At 32.9% G+C, this 12,534-nt stretch overlaps 1 protein-coding gene across 2 annotated transcripts in view; it reads left to right on the top strand.

Annotated features, from left to right (window-relative positions):
- Positions 1-12,534, top strand: part of LOC111044778 (TWiK family of potassium channels protein 18) — a 146,849-nt gene that overhangs the window by 117,121 nt on the left and 17,194 nt on the right. The window contains exon 1 of one of the 2 annotated variants that reach the window (XM_022329999.2): positions 10,493-10,639. The exons of the other annotated variant lie outside the window; for it this stretch is intronic. The gene's annotated coding sequence lies outside the window, so the exon portion shown is untranslated. Of the gene's footprint in view, positions 1-10,492; positions 10,640-12,534 lie in introns of those variants that run through there. 2 annotated transcript variants of the gene reach the window in all.

The raw sequence follows: 12,534 nt of genomic DNA, 5'->3' as shown, positions 1-12,534 counted from the left end.
ATATAATATTTTTCACACTTCACCGTTCAATCCTATTTAAAACTCATCTAAAATAATCTAGCACTTTCTCCATCGTCTCCTCTACTTCTTATTTTTCTTTCTAATTTCTCTTCTTGATCTTATATTTATAATGATTACTTGAATATTGTTGTTTGCAATGATGATTATTATTCTTTTCTATTCTTCTTCTTCTTCTTCGTCTTCTTCTTCTTCTTCTTCTTCTTCTTCTCCCTTCTTCTTCTTCTCTTTCTTTTTCTTTTCTTCTTTTCTTCTTCTTCTCTCCTTGATTAATTCAAGATCACAATACGATGTTCTATTTCTTATTCTATAGTTCAGTTTCATAAGTTCTTCTCAATTTGTGCACATTCCTTCTTTCTCTTCTTTTCTTCCCCATTGTTATCATTATTTTCCCTGTGATTTTTTCACTAGCTATCCAGCATGTTCAAATGTTTATTTCTCTTTCTATATCTATTTATCTTCCTACCTTTTCGCTTTCTATCTGATTACCTTCTACTAGTATCCATATATTATATTATAATATCCATATATTTATCCATATAATATTCGATTCTTTCCCACATTGAATCATACTATTCCTCTTCAATTTTATGGGGATATTATTCATTATCAGTTGTATTATGTATCTTTTCTCAATTGATAACTTTCTTCAAAGATTTTTCGTTTTTCTGCTGGCTTTTTCTTCTCTTTTTCAGTTTTTACTGGATCCCATTTCGCTCTATCTCCACCATGAACACGATCTTCCACTACTGGATTCCATCTCTCTCTATCTCCACTTGGACTCGATTTTCCACCACTGGATTCCATCTCTCTCTGTCTCCACTTGGACTCGATCTTCCACTACTGGATTCCTTCTCGCTTACCTCCACTTGGACCCGATTCTTCCACTACTGGATACCTACTCGCTCTATCTCCACTTGGACCAGATCTCCCACTACCAGTTCTTCCTCAATCTTCGTCTTATTCACCATTAGGATTATTCATCACCGGAACTCCACACATCTACATCTTATTGTGTTTAGTGAATTTTGTTTTGAACTAGTGCTTTAAATAGTGAAGGGAGCCGAACTGTCAAGGCATGCTGAATGCACTCGAATCAAGAGACTTTTTCATTTAGGTTAAGTTTTATCAGTTTCATCCCCATTTTCCCCGTCATGTGTTGTTCTGAGGTCGGTTCACGATTGGTCTGCTGCTTCCATGATGCCTCTCACTGACACGTCAGCTCGCTCGCCCTCAAGTAGGTATGATTATTTCAATAATAGTAATAATGACGCAGGTATGTTTCTAGCAAATAAGCTCCACTCTTTCAAAAAACTTTTCAAGGCTGCTCACCTTAACGTACAATCCCTCAGTTGCCACATTGATGAACTCAGAGCAATCTTCCGTTTTCAGGACTTCAATATAATCGGAATTTCCGAATCATTTTTGAAGCCTAGTATTTCATCAAATTTTGTTGCATTGCCTGGATATAATCTTTTCCGGAATGATAGATTAAATAAAGCTTGTGGGGGTGTAGCAATTTATGTGAAAGAAGGTATCAAAACAAAAGTTTTAATCACATCTAAACAAGAGTATTGTTCCAGACCAGAGTTTATGCTACTTGAATTATCCTTATCTAGTACTGATAAATTACTCGTTGGTATCTGTTATCGCCCACCAAAAATAGGTCATTTCACAGATTTCGAAAGTGCCTTGCTTTCTCTTATGCCTTGTTATAACCGTATACTAGTTATGGGGGATATGAACACCGACTTGAACATGACAAATCGTAACTTTGACTACTTTCAACTGACTACAATTTTCCAATGCCTAAACATGACTATTTTACCTCTCGATCCAACTCATCATACTAATGAATCAGACACACTCATTGACCTTCTCATTGTTAGTGATCCCAATGAGGTTGTTCAAGCAGGCCAAATCTCAGTCCCAGCTATTTCTAGACATGATTTGATCTACTGTGTACTTTCCCATAAGATACCCAAGCCAGAACAGAAAATTATCACTTATAGAGACTTCAAAAACTTTGATGAAGCCGCCTTCCTGACTGATGTGGCTCAGACTCCATGGCATCAAATTGAAGCATTACCCTCAGTTGATGACATGGTCAAGACTTTCGAGAATTGGACTTTGACTTTGTATGACAAACATGCACCTTATGTGACAAGGAGGATTAATAGAAAACGACGAGTACCGTGGATGACTGAAGACATACTTAAGATGATGGGACGTAGAGACAAAGCACATAGAAAATTTAAAAAGACATTTGACTTGGACAGTTTGATAGAGTATAGGAGCCTTAGAAATAGGGTTAAACAGGAATTACGGAACTCAAAGATTAGGTACTTGAATTCGTTTATGACAAACAATAGACAAGACTCTAAATCACTTTGGCAGGGAATAAAAGAATTCGGGCTTGGCAAAGAGAAATCGAATCCACAAATTGACTTACCATTGAATAATATAAATGACCATTTCGTTTCACACTCTAACCAACGCGACGAAGTTGTCATTGCTAATCACATTGATGATCTTGAAGAGCAGGTTACAAACTTAGATTTACCAATCACTGATCAATTTCATTTCCATCCAATCTCAGAAGAAGACACTTTCAGAGCAATTCAACGTATTCATAGTAATGCTATGGGTGTAGACAAAATTCCTATTAAATTTATCAAGAAGATGTTATTTGCTGTTTTACCAACCATTACATACATTTTCAACAAGTCACTTGAAGAAGGCATTTTCCCTGAAAACTGGAAGTTTGCTCTGGTTCGCCCTCTAAATAAAGTTCCATCACCCAATAAAGTTGAGGATTTTAGACCAATCAGTATTTTACCTGCATTGTCCAAAGTGCTAGAAAGACTCATTCATGCTCAAGTTGTAAAATTTCTAGACAACAATAGTAAGCTTCATAACTTTCAATCAGGCTTTAGAAAATTCCATTCAACTGAGACAGCTCTGCTTCGTGTCACTGATGATATAAGGTTAGCTATGGACCAAAGAAAATGCACCATCCTCACCCTATTTGATTTTTCTAAAGCATTCGATACTGTTGATCATACAGTCCTTCTGAATAAGTTGGCTATTCTTGGTTTCAGTCACAACTCGTTAGTTTGGTTTAAATCCTATCTATTAGGTAGGAAACAATGTGTATCTGTCGGTGACAAAAAGTCAACTTGGAAAAACGTTATGCATGGAGTACCACAAGGTTCAATTTTAGGCCCTCTCCTCTTCACTTTGTATGCTAATGACCTTTCTTCCATTATCAAATTCTCCAGTTTCCATACTTATGCAGACGACCTTCAAATCTATTTAAGCTGTCCCATAACAAAAATTAATGAAACAGTTGGAATAATGAATCAGGATATCAATTCGATAGTGGAATGGACAAAGAAAAATGGCCTTAAGCTTAATCCCATCAAAACACAACCCATTATAATTGGATATTCTCGTCTTATAAACAATATTGACCTTGAATCGATTCACAAAATTAGTGTAGACGGTAATGACATTCCTTACTGTAGCTCAGTTAAAAATTTAGGCATTATTATGAATAATACTCTTGACTGGTCAGAACAAGTGAACAAAACTTGTAAAAAGGTATTCTCAGCCATGCATGCATTGAAGAAAATGCACGATATCCTCCCTAGAAACATTAAATTATTATTGGTTCAATCTCTCATCTTCCCACATTTAATGTATTGTAATTCTGTTCTTAACGATATGCAAGTCACTCTGAATGATAAACTACAGCGTTGCCAAAATTATTGTCTACGTTTCGTCTACTCTCTCCAACGCCATGATCATATCACCCCAGCCCACATTGCTAGTTCAACATTAAAGCTTCCCGATCAGAGGCTTTTTCGAATAGTCAAGCTTGTTAGAGATATCTTGATATACGGTAATCCGAACTATTTTAAAGATGATTTCAAATTTGTCTCTGAAGGTAGGAGGATAGATGCTTCACATACTAGAACCGGAGAAAGTACTTTAAGGATACCCAATCATCGAACTACTATTTTCACAAAATCCTTCTTAGTCAGTGCCTGTCGTGCATGGAATGCACTTCCTGTTTCTATCAGGTCCATCGAGAGCCGAGCGAGCTTCATCCTAACTTTAAAAAAACATCTTTTGGAACAAATGACTGAAACTGTCCGGCCCTAGAACGATCACATGACATCCATCCCCCACCCATCCCACAAATACAAACCTTTAAACCATGTTATAGAACGAATTGTATATATATATATATATATATATATATATATATATATATATATATATATATATATATAAACTCATGTTATTTCAATTATCCACTGCATAATGCTGTATATTACTGAAAGTTGATACCCTGATCTACTTTCAGCCTACTTCATTTTATTAATCAATTATTTGATCTTATCTACCTATATAATTATTTTACTCTATCAATTTTCTGTTTTTTTTTCTCTTTAATATTCATATTGATTAAAACTTTTACAATATTTCCATTAATAAATAAATCCTTAGTTTAAATAACGAAATTAACGTTTTGGTAGAGAGTTAGTGGGGAGGATATTTTTAATATTCTTTCCGAAGAATGGACATTGATATGTCCAAAGCTCCGCCAATTTATGTAGATGCATAACAATATGATTATTATCTATAGTTATTATATTACAAACTGCTTTTTCATATCATATACAGTTCAATAATTATTTTCTTAGTCTATATTATGTAAATTCATCTATAATTTTGCTGTATTGTAAGCTATTGTATATAAGTGTATAAGCCAGTATATATTGTAATCTACATAAATAAAGTACTCAATCAATCAATCAATCTCTCTCTCTCTCTCTCTCTCTCTCTCTCTCTCTCTCTCTCTCTCTCTCTCTCTCTCTCTCTCTCTCTCTCTCTCTCTCCTCTCTTACCCGTATTGTGTGGCTGATGGGAATGATACTATTTTATATCCTTCTCAAGAATCGAAAATTCAAATGGCATTTAATCATTATTCTAATTATTAAATTTTTCATACAAGGAAATTCGTTGTTTATATGATACTGTCATTTGATGTAAATCAATGTATAAGGTACAGTTTATAGTTCACTATATTATTATATTATCGACATTCAATTTGCATTTTATATTCATCGTGATTAGAAATATTTTTCATACTTCTCTCCTTTCTTTTCCCTCAGGGTTTTGTTATTATTTCATACAATGCTTCAGAGATATCTTCTACCTTTGACTTTCCCATGCCTACATTTGTAATTTCTTTTGAGTCAATTATATCCATTACTATCAACTCTTGCTTGTAACATTGTGAATTCCCCCATTCCACTGAGTAGGATTGTATAATATAATATTGATGTAACATCATACTGGAGAATGCGAGAGGTTGAATGTGAGAGAGGGCCGGCTGTGCAACAAAACTAAAGCAGCGATTCAATTGAATCCTCTCTTCTTCACTTTCTCGCTATAGGACTATATCCCTCAGACACATACTCTCTTGTAAAATATACAATCCCCTACACTGAAATAATTTGACTCCTTCAAGTTATGTGCTTCCAATTTGAGCATACCGCCCGTTGTTCTCTCAATAATATTTATTGAACGAGCGTTAGCAAGTTCTCACTTTTTACCCAAGTTCAAAGTTGTTGCCAGTCTGTGGGTTTGTTTGTTTGAATGTACTACAATAACTTTGGAAAGAGTTGATCAATCAGCTTTAAATTTTTAATACTCACTCTACAAAACTTTTTACAGGTCAAGTTCATTGAACAACAAAATATTTTACTCACCTTTTTCAGAAAACAAAAGTAACATGTCTGCCTTACTATTATCCTTCAATAACATACGCGTAATATTAATAATACAAATTCCGATGGCAGTTTGCTCTGACGTTTGTATTATTAATTTTACGAATTTGAATTTTGATTCTGAATCATTCACCCATACGGAGAAATCTATGAAGTTCTATGGATTCATATAGGCCTACAGCTTAATATTGATAGGAAAACAACTTAATGCTCCTTTTCGAAAGATAATTTGACAGTGGGCTCCACTGGGAAATCCTATTCAAATTAAAAAAAAAATCTGTAGGTAGCTTCAAAATTTTGGTCTTCCATCTTGGTTCATTTGGTCATTGAATCTAACATTTTTTATGGAAAGGTTTTAATATAAGATTCAAAAATAGAATTTCAAGAGATAATGAATGGTGGAAATCGCCCATCAATTTATATCAAACCGTTTCAAAGAATATTCACATTCTAGTGTTGAAGTTTCTGGATATCTGTGATACAGAAATATTGCTCGCCTGGAACAGGATAGATTATTCATCACATATTCTTATTATTATCGTTCCCTAACAACCCATGTTAAGCGTTTATATAGTCGCTGCTGAGAGAGATTTCTGTGATAGATATATAACCGAATAATACTATATAAATACTTTATAATCGTACTATATTCGACTAAACAACGAGAGACCCAAATGAAGGGATTCAATATATATAAAAAAATGAGAAATGGGAATGTGAAAAATATTATAATAATTGAAACTCCAGAACTTATCATTTAATTAAGAGACATTTATGGCATTAATAATTTTCTGAAAAACATTAATAATTCAGCAATATAGCACTAATAGTTTTAATTTTAGTACGCTCTCCTGGGTTATTGAAATCTGTGTTGGAGATTCCTCAGTGATTGCTGCATCATCTGAGAAAACCCCGTGAAAGTGAGCTCTGTTCGAAATTAACAGAATGCTCAAGTATAGAGATTTAGAAGAAAACAACCATTTCATTTAATGTTCATTGAAATCGACCACATCAGTATTTCACTTTTTGTGTAGTTGAGAAGTAGATATTGTGGTAATTATTCATATTGAATGAAAAAGACTAAGAAATTGTAAAAACCACAGATTTTTCTTAATCAGATTAATCTGTGGTTTTTCGACAATTTCTTAGTCTTTTTCATTCAACATCAGTATTTACTCATGAATTACCGGTAGCGTATTGTTAATGTATTAAGATTTGACAAGATAATATGAGAAACTTATTGGTTTTTCTCTCAATGATTGTAATGGACGGCTTGATTGCTTTTAAATAATTATAAAAATATCACAGTTTATTGACCGAACGTAGTGAGGTCTATGTTTTAACTCGGATTTTCTTATGTCTGTCTGTATGTAACGCAATTACGGCCAAACGCGTTGATAGAATTCGATGAGATTTGGCAGGAATATTCCTTTTTCAACTGCGCTTCGATGTATACACAAGTTTCTTTGAAATTTTGAATTTTAAGGATAATATGAAAAGAAAAGGAATTCCTCCATGCTCTGGTATCACTGTATATATATCAGCATCTATTCTGAAGATAGGATTAATCAGACTATAGTATTAATCATAACAATCAGCTGACAAGTGGATTACACAGATGTCTGGAAAAACCGTGTCAATTTCTATAAGGTCTACAGTTTCAATCAAATACCTTAAAGAGATATGCATCTTTAAGGTCTTTGGCTTTGATAACTTGTTTTGCAGTCATCCTATTACATTAAGCAAGCAATTTCTGTATAACTGTTTATATTCTTATATCTGGTTATTTATGTTCAACGGATCTCGAAAACGGCTCTGAAAATTTTCACGAAATTTGGAACATATACCGTAGTAGGTTTATGATATAAAAATTTGATTGCACTAGGTCTCAACCCTGGGAAAACTCACTGAAGGACATGAAAAGGATAACAATAATTCATCCTTGGATAATCTTGTCGTCTGTCGAAACAGAAGATGCGTGTGTGGGAGAGAGACAGAATTATTTCCAGCTGTGTAATCAATCTGCGAGAAATATTATCTAGAAATTTTAATCGACTTGATCAAAATAATCTGATTTGTTGACATGACATGATAATCATTCTAAACTAGAGTATATCATAATTTTCAAAGTTATTCATTATTTGACAATTTTAAGTGATTAGTGAGTGTTATTTTGTTATTCAATTTGTTTGTAAATAATCTAAATTGGACCTTTTTTGTTTTTAAATTTGTGGACTGAAAATTGAACCTGAATGGAAGTGTATGTAACATAGCCTACTTTCTGGACTATTCATAGTATACAAAAAAATTAATGTATAAATAAAAATTCGGGGAAGAAACAGTTTTGTGCTGTGCCTGTTAGTCCTTTCCCAATCATTTTAAAGAATTGTGTTCTGTTTATCAATAGTTTACGAGGTAGTTTTACCACGAAATTTGGAATATAGTAGGTTTATGATATAAAAATTCGATTGCACTAGGTCTCATCCCTGGTAAAACTCGCTGAAGGACATTAAAAGGATCATTCATCCTTGGAAAAATAGCTGAGATTTCCGTCGTCTGTGGATAATAAAGTGAGTGAGCGAGTGCATCTGTGGAAAATCAAAATATCTCATCCCCGAAATTCGTAAACTGACGTATAGCCAGCTGTAAAATATAAACACGACCTCAAAATAAAAAATCAGGGAAGAAACAATTTTGGGCTGTGCATGGTAGTCCTTCCTCAATCATTTTGTTCTGTTTATCAATAGGCTAAATAAAATAATAACGAGCGAAGCTCGGTGCCCTGATATTGGATTGTGAAACAAGATAATTGTACTGGAATGTATTTAGTAGTTCTGTGAACAGTAGACCTTACGCAGTTTTCTCATCCACAAGTATCCAATGTCACCTGTTTGAAAAGAAACTCAGTTCACGTTTGAATTTGTATTCCATATGATATAATCCATCCAGTTCTGTGATAATCTTTCTATCTGATGAGAATTATTTTTTTACAATAAAAAATATCATAATCTCTTCAGCATTATTAAGTTCATTTGATTATTTTTAATCAACTATTAAATAAGTTTTTTTCAAAAGAGCTTCGCTCGTTATTTAATTATAAACTATTGATAAACAGAACACAATTCTTTAAAATGATTGGGAAAGGACTAACAGGCACAGCCCAAAACTGTTTCTTCCCCGAATTTTTATTTATACATTAATTTTTTTGTATACTATAAATAGTCCAGAAAGTAGGCTATGTTACATACACTTCCATTCAGGTTCAATTTTCAGTCCAAAAATTTAAAAACGAAAAAGGTCTAATTTAGATTATTTACAAACAAATTGAATAACAAAATAACACTCACTAATCACTTACAATTGTCAAATAATGAATTACTTTGAAAATTATTATATACTCTAGTTTAGAATGGAACTACCAGAGAAGTTGCACACTCTCTTATTTCGGTTGGCGACCAGACTAGCAAAAGTAGTGAAAATTAGATGTTATGGAGTGCGTCAGAGAAACTTTATTTAAAAAAGTGAAAAAACTAAAGCACTTTAAACGCTCAAATACTGTTCTGACTTTTTTAAATTGAGAACACTAGGCTATCCCCAATATGGATAAATGGAGACATTCGCTGAGCATTTTTTCAAGTTTTTCCCTACTCATTGCAGCATAGTGTTTGAAATTTTAGCAATGGCGTTGCAAATATTATTCTTAAAGCTCGCTTTTAAATTCTCCAGCTGGTTTTTCCCTGATAATTATTCACCTTTCAATCAATTTGAAAAATGAGTATATCAGTAGTACGGTAACTAACTTTATGGTTGGTGGTGAGGGCTGTTAGTGGTGGTAACGTCGTGTAGACTCTTCAATCTAGCAAATTTCAATTTTTCCAATATGAACAATTTTTATTTTTCATAGGTGTCTTTTAAAAATTTTATTCAACTTTCATCAAGAGCGATTGAGAAAGTTCAAACTAGAAATAAAAAAGGTAGCCTATAAACTTTTTTAATTCAATAGTAGTATTTGAAATATATGTTTCAATTTTCACGTGAGATTCATTTTTATGATTTCTGCTTCCAAAATAGCAACGACAAAAGGAGGATATATATTTTTTGTGGAAAATTAAAAATTGGGAATAAAAATAAAGCAGTTTCCAATAAAGGTGATAGTTATCGCAGAGAAATTGGACTATATTGTTTATTCCCCAATCATTTTATTTTGCCACTTGATAATGGCATCATTGCCAAAAAAAATGCCGTGTCTGCGGGAACACAAAAAGGATGAATTCATGAAAAAGTGAGTGACACTAGAAAATACTAAAAACCAATTTCCACCAATATAATGTCCTTACTAATGTACCGGTATATAATATTTTATTATCTATCAGCTTAAAGTGCGCATCATCTGGCGAAAAACGATTTGAGGAATATTCTATTGGTTTACGTTCTGGTTGAATGTACTATTTCCAATTCCAAATCTGATTTGACTGAGAAAAAAATCTCAACTAATTCAAGCAGCAAAATTGTTTCAAAATGGAATGACTAGAGAATTGGCCATTCATTGTAGTCTCAATTTAGATTTAGACAATACTAGAATCTTTCCACTTTTTAATACAGTAGTTATTATTTAGGGCTTCCCTGATGGTTTCTATTTATAGTGCCTTGAACGTGAAAGCATTGGCTCCAAGTCTAGTTATCTATTTTAGTTCGGAGTCGACTGGTAGCGAAGTAGCTTCTAGACGCGACTCTACTTTTATATTTGTCACTTTTTCTGCCAACTCGATCACAAAAAATACTCATCGATATTGTTCACTGGTAAATAATTGTGTCTTCAGGTGAGTAACACTCTTTTCCCGTTCGTTAGCTAACAAACTCAACGTCAAATATAAAAAACACACAATTCCCATGTCAGCAGCTACGATACTCATTCATCCTGCATTGTACACTCAACATAATCAACGAGCATCGGCATCAACATTTCCAATTTACAGTAACTTATTATTTATGTGAAAATTAAAATATCAAAGTATACTTTTTTTAAACTTCATATTAATACTTACGACGTAAGTGATAAAATAAAATTAAAAAAAAAATGGTACTTCGATTTTTTGATTTTCACATAAATACGAGCAGCCCTCACCAAAATAGTAAACTTATTATTGTATAAGTAGAGTGAATTCTCAGTCTTCATGTACCTACAAGCACACACCATGTTCAAGCATATACCCAAGTACCGTAACCCAATTCAATTCCAAGTAGCCTATACTTATCAAAGTATTATTCTTTCGGATATATAAGGTAAATCTATTCTTTAAATCATGGAATAATAAAATGTTGTATTATAATTTAATCTATGATATTCTGTAGGCCTTGAATGACAAAATCACATAGATATTTCATTAAATTTCAATAGTTGATGCATATGGTTACACAAATATTTAATCCAATATATTCACACATTCTCTGAATACCTATGCCAATAATGCAATCTATTCCTGGTTTGATAGTTGTGTTCAATGTTTGTGAATATATTCCCGCTTCAAAATATACATATACATATATAAATATATATTTTGAAGAGGTTTCAAAATAGCCGAAGATGGACCACCCAATGCTAGGATGCCGTATTCTATACATTAGTCATTTTCATGATGGCCTTAGTGACTATACATTATTTACTGATCAGTGAAATCATTAATACCTTCCATGCTAGACATAAAACACGATCAAAAAAACGGAAAATAGCCGGTCACTTATAAATATACGGTATTCTAATACTTCCCATTACCCTAAAGGCTCCAGATTCTACCAATCGTGAGAAATTTGATTCAACTGGATTCTTCTAACATAAATTCGGAAGAAAATAATAGCACAAGGATTTCCTTATATTCCAATGCTACTTATTTAGTGTAATTTGCAAACATTTATAAATTAATGAAGAATATATATATATATTATCATTATTTATCATGTAAGCATCTGTAACAAAATGATAGTCTCTCAAACAATGAATGAATTATTCTGTTGGTTATAAATTTATTTGATAGTAAATATATGTTTGTAACGTGAAATAGATTATTTTCACAAAACAGCTTAGAATAAACAACCTATAGTTGACCAAGCGAAAATGGGTCCCTCAAGGCCACTGCAATGTTGCCACTGGTGGCCATCCCTCACTCGACCAGTCTATATACATTGACTATATTTCTACATCCTGAACATCGTTCTTTCCTTCTCATACCTTCCCTCTTCCTCTTTTCCGTCACTACCTGTCACAAATTCTTTTGAGCACGTCAGGTTCAAAAGTTCTATTGTGTCATTCTTTGAAGTTAGAACAATAACATCCCCTGTTACCTCCTCTCATCATCCGCTATATTCTTCAACATCATGAAATGAAGGAAAGAATATTGTTATGTATAATGTATAACTCTTTCTTGAGTCATGACATCAAGAAATCCAATTTCATAATGATGATTAGATTTTTCTTTATAAATGCAACTATTTATAAACTGAGCTATTACTTCATAAAGGTTACTTAAAGACTTTTATAATAATCAATTGGAAGTGGAGTGATGTAATTTTATTTATTTTAGTCAATATTCTTGTAGTGCCCACTTCACTCTGCATTTTTCAAATTTGCATGAATTCTCATTTGATTCCCATCACACTTCATCCAGGTTTTGGACAGAGAAGACAAACAATACTCCCCACAATAACAATACTTCACTAT

This window comes from Nilaparvata lugens, chromosome X (assembly GCF_014356525.2).
Source record: "Nilaparvata lugens isolate BPH chromosome X, ASM1435652v1, whole genome shotgun sequence".
NCBI classification, from domain to species: domain Eukaryota; kingdom Metazoa; phylum Arthropoda; class Insecta; order Hemiptera; family Delphacidae; genus Nilaparvata; species Nilaparvata lugens.
This window is presented reverse-complemented; position numbering and strand designations above follow the sequence as displayed.